This window comes from Chrysochloris asiatica, unplaced genomic scaffold, assembly GCF_000296735.1.
Source record: "Chrysochloris asiatica unplaced genomic scaffold, ChrAsi1.0 scaffold00192, whole genome shotgun sequence".
Lineage (NCBI taxonomy): Eukaryota > Metazoa > Chordata > Mammalia > Afrosoricida > Chrysochloridae > Chrysochloris > Chrysochloris asiatica.
Genome location: NW_006408710.1, coordinates 4,122,993 through 4,136,971, shown reverse-complemented (window position 1 = coordinate 4,136,971; position 13,979 = coordinate 4,122,993).

Here is a 13,979-nt window from a genome sequence, read left to right as displayed (position 1 = left end):
TGTGAACCTGATGATCTTTAGAGAGCTCCATGTGTCTTGACATTGATCTTTATCTTGGTCTAGGAGGTTCCCATCCCAGGGACTCCAGATCCAAAGAAAGCACTCCACTCATGCCTCTTCATTTTGGTGGGAGTAGGTCCCTCTGAGCAAGGCAAATCTTAAAGGAGGAAGACAGTTGAAGTCCTTCTGAGGAGTCCTGGCAGCTGGAAAAATAAGTTTTCCTTTCCAGCAGCCAGCCCATCAGACGATCCACCACAGATAGGGGGTATTATTGTCTTCCCGCAGGATAACTTGAAGTTCTGATACATAGTACCTGTGCTTGTGATCTTATTTGGAAATAGGGTCTTTGAAGATGTTATCAGTCATACTGATCTGAAGGCTGTCCTTGAAGAAAGAAGAGACACACTACAAAGGCAGACAGGAGGGAAATCATCACGGAATTATGAAATGATGTTGCTGCAGCCACAAGCCAAAGACTGTCTGGAACTACCAGAAGCTGGTATCTTCACACAGAGCTTTTGAGGAGAGCAAGATCCTGCTTCCACCCTGAGTTTAAATCAATCACCCTCAGGTAGACGAGACAATTCATTTCTGTTCATACAAGTCTCCCAGTTTATTGCACTGTGTTAGAGCAGTCTTAGGGAGTGAATACAAAACGTTACTGGCCTCTTTCATTTTTAAAATGGCAGTGTGAATATAGAGTCTAATAAGCCTATAGTTTGAACTGGGACAAGGCCGATGAGCAGGGAATATGGCCTCTTGGGTTTTGAGCAACAAAGTCAAGGGAGAGCTAGCCCAGGACAAGGAAAACAAAATGAAGGGACAGATGGAGAAGAGGTGGGAGTGTAGGGGAGGAATCTAACTTCGAAAACCACTAAAAGGAACTCTTTTTTACAGCAGCCCCAGGAAACTGATTGAGACCTCATAAAATAAAGAGAGCCAAGGAAACAACACCCTATGCTAAGTGTCTCTTTCACTGTTTTACAGACTGGGGTAAGATTTTATGAGCTAGTTGACTTTCCCTTTGGAGAAGTTCCTGGTTCTTCAGCCAGTTCTTTTAACTCTTAGTAAGTGAGAAGATAGCAAAATAGGATAATATTCATTTAGACTTCCTCCAGACACTGACCACAGAAAGTACATGGCTAACACACAGGGTCTATGTGCATTTGTGACAGGGACTATCTAAATGCGGTCCTTGGTTAAGGGACTATAACACTGATTACATTCACTGAGGCCGAGCCCTAAGAGCTTTGTTTAGGGACAAATTGACACATGATGTTTATAGGTTTCCTGGGTGCTGACTAGTCTCAAAACTGGAAATGAAATGGCAATCCCTTAGAACTTAAAAATCCTCTCTTTTCACAAAATAGTGTTGCTATCAAAATGAGTGCATTCTGATGGCATAGTGGGGAGTCCTGGTGTGGCGCTGTGGGTTAATGTGCTGGACTGCTAAGTCGGTTTGGTCCACAAGGTCGGCAGTTCAAGTTCACCAGCTACTCCTTGGAAACTCTGTCCAGGGTCACTATGGGTTGGAACCGACTCGACAACACTTAACAACAACAACAATGACATAGTGGCTACCCATTGCGCTGCTAACAACAAGGACAGCAGCTTGAATCCACCAGCCCATCTGTAGGAGAAAGATGAGGCTGGCTGCTCCTGTAAAGATTTACAGCCACAGAAACCCTCTACGAGGTCACTCGCTATGAGTCAGAATTAACTCCGAGGCATACAACAATTGACAAAAAAAAAAAATAAGAAAAAGAGAAGCCGATCTTTTTCCTTCAGGCACATTCGAAAGGAAACAATAGTGTCTTCATTGGTAGCTCTTTGGTTTGCTCTAGGATTGACAGTGTCTAGAGACACCTAAGCTTTAGTATTAAAAACTAGGGACTCGTCCTGGCTGTCAGTGTAATCCTCTGGGAGTCCCCTAACTCAGGTCACAGTCCCAGCCTGCTATAAGGGGACTTTCCCTGAGAGGTCTCTTATCTTAGTGACCAAAGGAGAGGGAAGGCAGCAGAGAGAGGAAGAACTCAGGACCACAAAGAAAGAAGTTGGGAGTGCAGCCAGGTCTTTGATCCCAGAGTCACTGCACTGAGAACTTTCTAGAAACAGGGGAAAACTGATGTCAAGACACATGGATCTCTCCAATGAATGTTGGGCCCACAGAGACACATGGATCTCTCCAATGAATGTTGGGCCCACAGATGTTGAAAGGAGATCAGGAGTGTCCTTCAGAACCCATACATGGAGGCAAAGCCTTCCCTGAGCACTTGTGCCCTGAATTTGGACTGCTAACCTCCTAAACTGAGAGAGAATCTATTTCTGTTGGTTTTTCTGTAATGGTGGTGGGAGTGGGTGTGTGCTGTTGAGTTGGTTCCAATTCACCACAAGCTCGTAAAGGGTTTCTGAGGCTATAAATCTTCACAGGAACAGAAAGCCTTACCTTTATTTCTTGGAGTGGCTGGTGGATTTCAACTGCCAATCTTGTGGTGAGCACCCCTGCGTGTCACCCACAACACCACCAGATCTTGTTCTCTTATAATGTTGTTGTTGTTGTTGTTAAGTGCCGTCAAGTCGGTTCCGACCCATAGCGACCCTGTACAGGGTTTCCGAGGGTGTAAATCTTTACGGGAGTAGAAAGCCTGATCTTTCTCCCGCGGAGCAGCTGGTAGTTTCCAACCGCTGACCTTAAGGTTCGCAGCCCGATTCGTAACCACTACGCTACCAGAGGTAGCACCAGATAAATAAGACAATCACTGTGAGCAGGATCAACTTGATGACAATGACCAGAAAGTAGAAGGGTTTACCAGGTCTCCAAGTTTAAATGGGTTGGGAATCCTTGTGTGGTGCTGTAGGATAAGCACTGGGCTGCTAATCATACTTAACAACAATCGAGAAGTCAGTTTTGAACCCTCTAATCAAATCCATTCTCATACTTGGGTGCATAAGGTCATAGATTTATGAATCCACTTAACTCATCAGTATATCTCATCTCCTAGGAAGGAATATAAATGGTTTGAATATTCAGCTCAGTGCTCCTTTACCTTCAGAGACACTGAGTTTATTCCTCAGTTCAGGTATATAGTATTTCAAAGACTTTGAACACATTTTTTGTAGTTGCCATTAGGGGCAATCAAGTCAGTACTGACTCACAGCGACACTATGCACAACAGAACAAGACACTACCTGGTCCTGTGCCAACTTCACAATCACTGCTACATTTGAGCCCATTGCTTCTGCCACTGTGCCAATCCATCTCATTAGGGTCTTCCTCGTTTTCTTCCACCCTCCACTTTACCAAACATGATATCCTTCTCCAATCAGACTGGTCACTCCTGATAATATGTCTGAAGTATGAGAGACAAAGTCTGGCCATCCTGGCTTCCAAGGAGCATTCTGGCTGTATTTCCTTCACCAATTGTCCATCAGTTTGTCACACTGTGGTGGTTTGTGTGTTGCTGGAGCTTTGCCAACGGTATTTGAAATACCAGTAGGGTCACCCATGGTGGACAGATTTCAGTTGAGTTTCCAGATGAAAACAGACTACAAAGAAGGAAAGACAAACTACTTATGAATATTTAGTCACTGAAAACTTTATGAATGGCAGAGGAACACTGTCAGCACCAGAATTTTGAATATTGAAACATGATGAAGAGCACAAAAATATTGTCAGATATAGTGCTGGAAGATGAGTCCCTCAGGTTGGAAGACACTCAAAATATAAATGCATCCTCAAAGTAGAGTGGTCCGTGATGATGTGAATGGAGTAAGACCTTCTTTTGCTGAAGGGGCACAACTCAAAATGAGTAGAAACAGCTGTAAGCATCCATTAATAATCAGAACAGGGAATGCATGAAGTATGAATCAAGGAAAATTGGAAATTATCAAAAATGAAATGGAACACAAAAACTTCAACATCCTAGGCATTAGTGAGCTGTAAAGGACTGGTATTGGGCATTTTGAATGAGACAATCACATGGTTTACTATGCCAGGAATGACAAATTGAAGAGGAATAGCATTACATTCATCATCCAAAAGAACATATCAAGATTTGTCTTGAAGTGCAATGCTGTCTGTGATTGGATAATACCCACATGCTTACAAGGAAGACCAATTTATACAACTATTATTCAAATTTATATACCAATTATTGAAGCCAGTAATGATGAAATTGAAGAATTCTATCAACTTCTTCAGTCTGAAACGGATCAAACATGCAATCAAGATGTAGTGATAATCAGTGGTGATTGGAATGCAAAGGTTGGAAACAAAGAGGAAGGATTAGTAGTTGGAAACTATGGCCTTTGATGATCTAAACAATGCTGGTAATTGCATGATAGAATTTTGAAAGACCAATGATTTCTTCGTTGCAAATAACTTTTTAAAACAACATAAAAGACTACTGTACATATGAACCTCACCAGATGAAATACACAGAAATTAAATCGACTCCATCTGTGCAAAGAGACAGTAGAAAAGTTGCATATCATCAGCCAAAACAAGACTAAAGACAGACTATGAAACAGACCATCAATTGCTCCTATTCAAGTTTAGACTGAAGTTGGAGAAAATTAAAACAAGTCCACAAAAGCCAAACATGACCTTGAAAGTATCCCACCAGAATTTAGAGATCATCTGAAGAATAGATTTGATGCATTAGACACTTAAGATCAAAGATCAGAATTGTTATGGACTGACATCAAGAACATCATGTAGAAAGGAAAGCAAACAGTCATTAAGAAGACAAGAACGAAGGAAAAGTTCAAAATGGATGTCAGAAGAGATTCTGAAACTTGCTCTCTAGCATAGAGATGCTAAAGCAAATGGAAGAAATGAGGAGGCAAAAGTGCTGAACAAAAAATGTCAAAGGGCAGCTTGAGAAGACAAAGTCAAATATTATAATGAAATCTGCAAATACCTGGAGTTAGAAAACCAAAAGGGAAGAACACTCGCAGCAGTTCTTAGGCTCAGGGAACTAAGAAAAAAATCAAGCCTTAACTTGAAAATTGAAGGATTCTATGGGCAAAATATTGAATGATTCAAAAAGCATCAAATGAAGATGAAAGGAATCCACAGAGCCAATGTACCAAAATGAAATGATGGATGTTCAACCATTTCAAGAGGTAACATATGAACCAATAATAATACTGAAGGAAGAATCCAACATGCATTGAAGGCATTGGCAAAGAAGAAGACCCCAGGAATTGATGGAATTCAAACTGAAATCTTTCAACAAACTGACACAGGATTGGAGACACTCACACATCATCTATGCCAAGATATTTGGAAAACATCCACCTGGCAAACCCACTGAAAGATATCCATATTTGTGCCCATTCCAAAGAGAGGTGACCCAATGGAATGCGGAAATCATCAGATGATATTGTTAATATCTCATGCAAGTAAGTTTTTGCTAAAGACAATTAAAAAATGACTGCAATCATATAAGTAAAATATTGCAAAAGATAATACAAAAATGGCTGCAAGCATATATTGACAGAGTACTTCCAGAGGTTTGAGTCAGATTCAGAAGAGATCATGGAATTAGGGATATCATAGCTGACGTACGATGGATCTTGGTTGAAAGCAGAGAATATCAGAAAGATGTTTATCTGTGCTTTATTGACTATACAAAGGCTTTTGATTATGTGGATCATGAAAAGCTATGGACAACATTGCAAAGTATAAGTATTCCTGAACACTTGATTGTGCTCATGAGGAACCTGTACATAGACCAAGATGTAGTTGTTTGAACAGAACAAGGGAATACCAAATGGTTTATAATTAGAAAAGGTGTATGCAGGGGCGTATTCTTTTACTATACTTATTCAATCTGTATGCTGAGCAAATTATCTGAAAACCTGGATTATATGAAGTAGAACACAATATCAGAATTGGAGGAAGACTCATTAACAAACTTTATGTGCAGATGAAACAACTTTTCTTGCTGAAAATGAAGATGACTTAAAATACTCACTGATGAAGATCAAAGACTGCAGCCTTCAATATGGGTTGCATCTCACTGTAAAGAAAACAAACATCTTCACTGCTAGACCTGTAAGCAATATCCATATAAATGGAAAAAAGATTGAAGTTTTCAAAGACTTCATTTTGCTCAGGCCAACCATCAACATTCATTGAAGCAGCAGTCAAAAAATCCAACGATGTATTGAATCAGGCAATTCTGCTGCATGAGACCTCTTTAAAGTGTTGAAGAGCAAAGATGTCAGTTTGAGGACTAAGGTGCATCTGGCCAAGTCATGGTATTTTCAATAATCTCATTTGCATGCGAAAGCTGGACCGTGAATAAGGAAGATCATAGAAGACTTGATGCTTTTGAATTATGGTGTTGGAGGAGAGTACTGAAAGTACCATGGACCTCCATAAGAACAAACAGATCTGTGTTGATCAAATAGGATTTGACAAGAGCAAGAAGAACTAGGACATGTTCAATGTCCTCCAAAGAGCTTCCTCATAACCTGCAGGAAGGGCACATGAGCAGACTCCTTCTTCACATCACCTGACTTCCCCAAACATCTCTTCTGCAACATTTCCTAACTTTGGTCAGCACCTATCTCTATACCTGCATCTTGGGAATTTTTGTGAGAACCAAGTTCTTTTTTATGATATTAGCTACCATGCTAATATAAGTTGTCAGTTTTGCTATTTATTACTATTCAACCAGTTTCTATTGATTCTAATTCATAGCAACCCATCTGTGTAGACTGTGCTTCCTAGCGTTTTAATGGCTGACTTCCAGAGTAGAGCACCAGTCCTTTCTTCAAGGCAATTCTAGTTGAACTTGAGTGGCCAACGTTTCTCTTAGCAGCTGGGTGCATGACTTGTTTGCACAACCAATGACTCCATTCAGTTTGCAATGGGAGTTTTTATAAATATGTTTTGATTCATTTTGTGTGTGTGTGATGAGCCCAACCCATCTTTTGTTTGAAATGATTACCATAATTTTTTGACCTCTAGAATAATAAAGTCTTGTAGTTCAACTAAGCAGGACATAGAGTGAGTCAGTGAGTAAGGTGAGGTATATTCCTTATATCTCAGAGGTAAGAAAGAAGGATCTGTGGGTGTCATTGGAAATGCTAATTCCAGGGAAGATGCTGGAAATACATATATTCAGAGAAAGTTCATGTAGGAATGTAAGGATGGAGAAGGGAGGTTGAAGGGGCATTCATTCCTTGACATGCCCTTTCCCAATATGAAACCATTGGCAATTTCATATACAACAGTTACACGTTGGATTTCTAGCTGCAGAGTTTATAGTTGCAATCCACCACCTGCTACTGGGAAGAGAGATAGGCTTCGTGGTCCCGTAAAGATTATAGCCTAGGAAAATCTCTACAGGTCGCTATGAATCGGAACTGACTTGATGGCATGCAAACACCACCACCACCACCATAACAGAAACACCACAAGGGGGTAGCTTTAACCAACAGAAACTGATTCTCTCACAAATTAAGAAGCTAGAAGTCCAAATTCAGGGCACAAGATCTTGGGAAAGCTTTCTCTCCCTGTTTCGTATATAAACCTTTGAGAAGCAGGGCAATAAAAAATAATGAAACGTAATATTCAGAATGCTTGATTTACTTTAATCCTGGGGACTAGGAATAATACACCTGCCATGGAACAGGGCATGGTATAATGTTGGCATAACACTGGGGGTTTAATAATTTGTGACCGCAGTTTATAGGCCCTTTCCTGTAATTAATACTAAGTAAAGTCAACATCTTCTCCCCCTGCTGCTGTGTTTTGGGGTTTTGTGGTGTACAGTTCTCTCTTCACCATTGCTCAGGATGTTCAGTTCTATTGTGTCCTGTTCTTTCTTCATTCCTTTGCTCTTAAGAATCCTCAGGACTGTCACACGCTCTGTGTGTGGCACGTATCACTTGATTTTTTGAAACAAGTTGTCCATTAGGCTGAGTTCACTCATCTCATCGTGACCCCATGGGTGTCACATTGGAACTGGGCTCCATAATGTTTTCAATGGCTGGGTTTTCAAAGATAGAATGTCACGACTTTCTTAGGAGAATTTCCTGGGGGATTGCAAATCTCCAGTTCTTCAGCTAGTAGTACAGTTGCTGTTGTTGTTAGGTGCCATCAAGTCAGGACCGACTCATAATAACCCTATACACAACAGAATGAAACACTGCCTGGTCCTGGGCCAACCTCACAATGGTTGCCACACTTGAGCCCATTGATGCTACCACTTTGCCAGTCCATCTTGCTGGGGATGTCTTCCTCTTTTTCTCTGACCTTACCAAACTTCTTGATATACTAACTGAGTTCACTGCCACTGACTCTGTTGCTGTTACCCCAAGACCATAGACACATAGCTGGTATATCAGCACATTTCTCTTTATGAAGGATTTAATATCATCTTTTTTTCATTCTATTTTCTTGAGGTAGAAGTGTAGAAGATTAAAGAAAAGATTATGAAAAAGATTGAAACAATATGACTATATTGCTCTTGCTGTTAGTGCTATCAAGTTGGTTCTGGTTCATGAGACCCTGTGTAGGGTTATCAAGAAATGACTTGTGGGTTTGAACTATCAACCTTGTGCTTACCAGTCCAATTCTTATCCTACAGAACTACACCAGGGCTCCAATATGACTATATGGTGGTGGTGGTGGTGTGCCATGGAGTTGGTTCTGACTCATAGCAATCCTGTATAGGATTTCCGAGGCTGTAACCCTTTACGGGAACAGAAAGCCTCATCTTTCTCCAGTGAAACTGTTGGTAGTTTTGAACTGCTGACGATGGTGCTATATGCAATAATAAAAGAAGCATTCTTTAGAAGATTACAAATAACACATTATCAGAGACAAAAATATCTAAGGAACTGACTAATGTCAATGGCTATATCCTCAAGTGATTATTTTGCTGCTTATTTAATGTCCAGAAAGTCAACATAAAGGATTTATTTTTTTCTTTAATCTACATACATGTATGAGAGGGCTTCAAAAATTTCATGGACAAATGGGATTAAAGGTTAGTGGAATATTTCCATGAACATTAGAAACCGCTCATATATATATTTTTTTTTTTTTCTCAGAAGCCACTTTTTTTCTGAAAATAGTTTTGAATGGTGGTAGTGGGTGGTGGTCCTGTGCTGTGGAGTCGGTACTGACTCATGGAGACCCTATATAGAGTTTCTGAGGCTGTAAATCTTTACAGGAGCAGAAATCCTCCTCTTTCTCCCATGTAATAGCTGGTAGTTTTGAACTGCTGATCATAAGGTTAGCAGCCCTACTCATAACCACTGTGCTACTGCAACTTGCGAGAAATTCATGCCAGATTCAGAAAAGGATGTGGAATGAGGGTTGTTGTTGCTGACATCAGACAGATCTTACCTGAAAGCAGAGAATACCAGAAAGATGTTTACCTGTGCTTTATTGACTATGCAAAGACTTTTGATTGTGTGGATCATGAAAAACCATGGATAGTACTGTGAAGATTGGGCATTCCAAAACACTTGATTGTACTTATGAGGAACTTATACATAGACCAAGAGGCAGTCATTCAAACAGAACAAAGGGGACACTGGATGGTTTAAAATTAGGAAAGGTGTGCAACAGGGTTGCATTCTTTCACCATACTTATTCAAACTTTATGCTGAACAAATACTAAGAAGTTGGATTATAGGAAGAAAAATGTGACATCAGAGTTGGCGGAAGACTCATTAACAACCTGCGATATGCAGATGATGCAATCTTGCTTGCTGAAAGTTAAGAGGACTTAAAATACTTACTGATGAAGATCAAAGACCACAGTCTTCGATATGGGTAACACCTCAATGTAAAGAAGACAAAACCACTCATAACTGGACCAATAAGTAACCTCACGATAATTGGAGAAATGATTGAAAATGTCAAAGACTGCATTTTGCTTGGATCTGCTACCAACACTCATGGAAACATCAGTCAATAAATCAAATGATGCATTGCACTAGGCAAATCTGCTGCACAAGACCTCTTTAAAGTGTTCATGAGCAAAGATGTCATTTTGAGGACTAAGGTGCTCCTGATCCAAGTCATGGTATTTTCAGTGGCCCCATATGCATGTGAAAGTTGGACAATGAATAGGGAAGACAGTAGAAAAATAGATGCATTTGTGTTATGGTGTTAAGAGAAAAATATTAAAAGTACCATGGAGTGCCAGAACAAACTGGCCTGTGTTGGAAGAAGTACAACCAGAATGCTTCTCAGAAGCCAGGATGGTGAAACTTTGTGTCTCATGCTTGGGACATATTATCAAGAGGGAAAACAGTCCCTGGAGAAGGACATCATACATGGTCAAGTTGAGGGTAAAGAAAAGAGAGAAACTCCCAATAAGATGGATTGACACGGTGGCAGTACGATGGGCTCAAGTGTAGTGATGATTGTGAGATGGTGCAGGACTGGGCAGTGGTACATTCTGTTGTGCAGAGGGTTGCTACAAGTTGGAACCAACTAGACAGCACCTAATAATAGCAATGAAATGAACAAATTTATTAGCTAAGAAAATTTTATAAATCTGTTCAAATTTAGAAAGCCCTGGTTAGGATAATAGATGAATCATTGTCCTCTTGGATTGTATCATCTATGACTCATTTTTCCTGTTGAGATGTTGGTGAGCTCTTCTGTCTGTAACATGTGTTCTGAACTTGCACCGTGCAGTGTCTTGGTAAGAAGCTAATCTCTCCTATTGTGCTGAACACTCATTGGACTCATCTCAGTCAGGAATGTGTATCTTCTGTTTGGGGGAACATTTTCTCCCAATATGTCACTCAAGATCTCATCTATTTGATTTCTAATTAGCTTCCCCCCCACTGTATTTCCTGTTTCTTGATCTTGGATCTCATTCTATTTTTATCTAAAATAAAAGGACCTTAATGACTCCTCCTACACATGCACACACGTGTGCACACATACTTGGGAGCGCACACATACCTACAGACCACACACAAAAATATGCACACACACACACATATACACATGCACACACTTGCACATGCATACACACAACATATATGTGTACATACGAACACATGCCCACATATACAAGCACATACACCATATATGCACATACACAACATGCACACAGAGAAGCATATGCATCATATATGTGTACATGCACACACATGCTCACACATGTGCATAGGTGCACACACATACAAGCTGCACACATTACAGGCATGCATACATATGCACATGCACACAATGTACACATGTATACACACAGATAGATACACATGTATGCACACACATGCACATATGCATACTCACACACATATACACACATGCGCACACACATAGGCAGACATACATAACTACACACATATCCACACATGCACACACACACTGACACCAAAACACCAAACTCACTGCCATTGAGTGGATTCTGACTCACATCGACCCTGTATAAAGTTTTCCGAGATTGTGAATCCTTTCAGAAGCAGAATGCCTCAGCTTTCTCCCATGGAGGTACTGGTGGGTTTGAACTACCAAGCTCACGGTTAGCAGTCCTATGCATATCCTGTATTGTTGCTGTTAGGTGTTGTCGAGTTGGTTCCCATACATAGTGACCCTCTGCACAACAGAATGACACACTGTCCAGTCCTGCACCATCCTCACAATTGTCACTCTGTTTGAGTCCCTTGTAGATGTCCCTGTGCAGTCCATCTGTGTGATGATCTGTCCGATAGCGCTGTTCTTTTAATTCTCATGCTCTTTAAGGTGACGTCTTAGATGTGTTTAGAACATGTCTTCTGAGCCTCACTGCTCCCTGTTTTATAGATTTTTCTAGAGAGTAAGACTGTGACTATGCCCACTTCATTATAACCATTCTGTTATATTGATTATCTTGACTTTAAAGATTTCTTGCTAACCATTTGGGGGCTCTGGTTCAAGATCTTCGAAGGAGATGGATGCTGTGTTTCTCCTAACACATCTGCCTGTAGTTCTGGAATGGGCAGGTCAACCTCAGTCTAATCTTTTGGACTTCTGAGCTACAATGCTGAAATCTTTAGGAGAAAAGGAGTGCAAGAATAATGTAGATTTTCATTTTGCAAAATCAAGGCAACAGGGACTCAAACTAGTCCCACATTTCAGCATTATGGTATGACTTTGTATGTGTTTGTGTTTCTGAGGGAACAGAGCATGCTAGCTTTAAACCCATTTGCATTGCTAGTCTCTGAATCAGCCTAAACCATTTTCAAAATCTCACCTAGATTCTTACCTGATCTGGGAGCTGCAGATGATAAACTCCATCAACAGTCTGTTTATTTAATCCTAGCCATTGTGGATAAAAAGTCAAGACGCCGTTTAGCCTCTTCTTGTTGAGTTTCAAAATCCCAAACAGCAAGCAAGGCCAATAGCTTTATAGCTTCGTGCATTAGTTCAGCTGAAAAACGTCTTAGCCATTTTCATTTGAGAGCCAGCGGGATCAGGGAGGTGGGGTCCACTCCAGAGTATTGGTTAGCTAGCACTAATCGCTTCTTGGCCTCTAGCAATTCTCTGTGACAGAAAAAAGGCAAAGGGTAATTATTCTCCTTAATCGCTGCATCAGTGACTGCTTTTAGAGCCCTCTCCTTACAGGCTGACCAGATTTCCCAGCGAATATACTCAACCCTTCACCAATGTGATTTTGAAGTGAAATGAATGTTCTGGAAGTATCTGCTAGCAGCATCTTGTTTGCCTGGGAGTCTGAGAGACAAGAAGGCCTCGGTGGCTTCAGAAGGGTGTCCTTTCTCACATCTGTCATCAAGCCATTAATGACAGACGGTAGGTTTTTGCATATTTGTGGTGGGCTATGATGGAAGCCTTAAGCAGCCAGCTGCTGCATAGAGCAGTTGTGCTACTTTGTTCTCTCTCTCTCTCTTCTGGTTGCCTGCCCTTCTCTGCCAGTGTCTTTCTCATCTGAAGGGGAGGACAGACAGCTTTAAAAGAAGATAGTACCAAGGCCACAGAGGCTAACATCTTCCTGAAAAGAACCGAGTCTTATGGATCTATGGGAATATATGCAAAGAAATCGTGGGGCTCTGGTTCCTTAGTCCCCCAGCCATCCCCACCCCTCACCTACACCTACATTATCTACACATCTACACAAGAAGGACAACCACTTTGGAAAGTGTGGAAATCCAGCAGGATTGTCATGAGATCATTGTACAGTAGTTCAATTTTGTCAATCAGTCTTGGAAAATATATTAACTGTTTTAGACTATTAATGCCACCATTACAGAAAGACTACAAGCAGAGGCTTCAACAAACAGAACTTGATTACAAGTTCAAATTCAGAACACTGACTCTGGGGAAAGGTCCTTGTCCCTTTACATCTGTAGGTCCAGCATTCCTAGGAGATCTCCATCTGCCTTGGCATCAATCTTTCCCTGGACCTAGGAGCTTCCCAATACAGGCAGCCCGGGTCCAAAGGACATACTCCATACCCAGTTCTTCTTTCTTGGTGGTTGTAGGTTCCTCAGATCTCTGTTCACTTCTCTCTCCTTTGATTTCTTGTAAGTAAAAGGGATTGCAGGCCACACTCTAGGGAAACTGCCCTTATACAATCAGAATATTGATGGGGTTAAAGGTATTGCAGCCCACCCTTAAATCTTATTGGTTTATCACATCAGATCCTGTACTGATACCTTGTATCATTCCATAACTGTCCAATCACTTAGAATCATGGTTCTGCCAAGCTGACTTTTTTTTTTGGGGGGGTGGAGGAGGGAAGCACAATTCCTTCCATGACACTCACCGACATGCCATTCCTGTGTTTTGAAATTCTTCCCTCAATATTTTCTTCTTCAGTTCTGTCTCCTCCAGGATTTTCTCAAGATTTACCTCCTTCAGGTAGTCCTCCCTTCCTGACTAACCTAGAGACAACAGGTCATTAATTCTTTTTCCTATAGCCTGTGGTGGGTTTACTTAATGAACCCTCTAAAATCTGTTCTTATTGTTGGGTGTCATAAATTCATCAAGT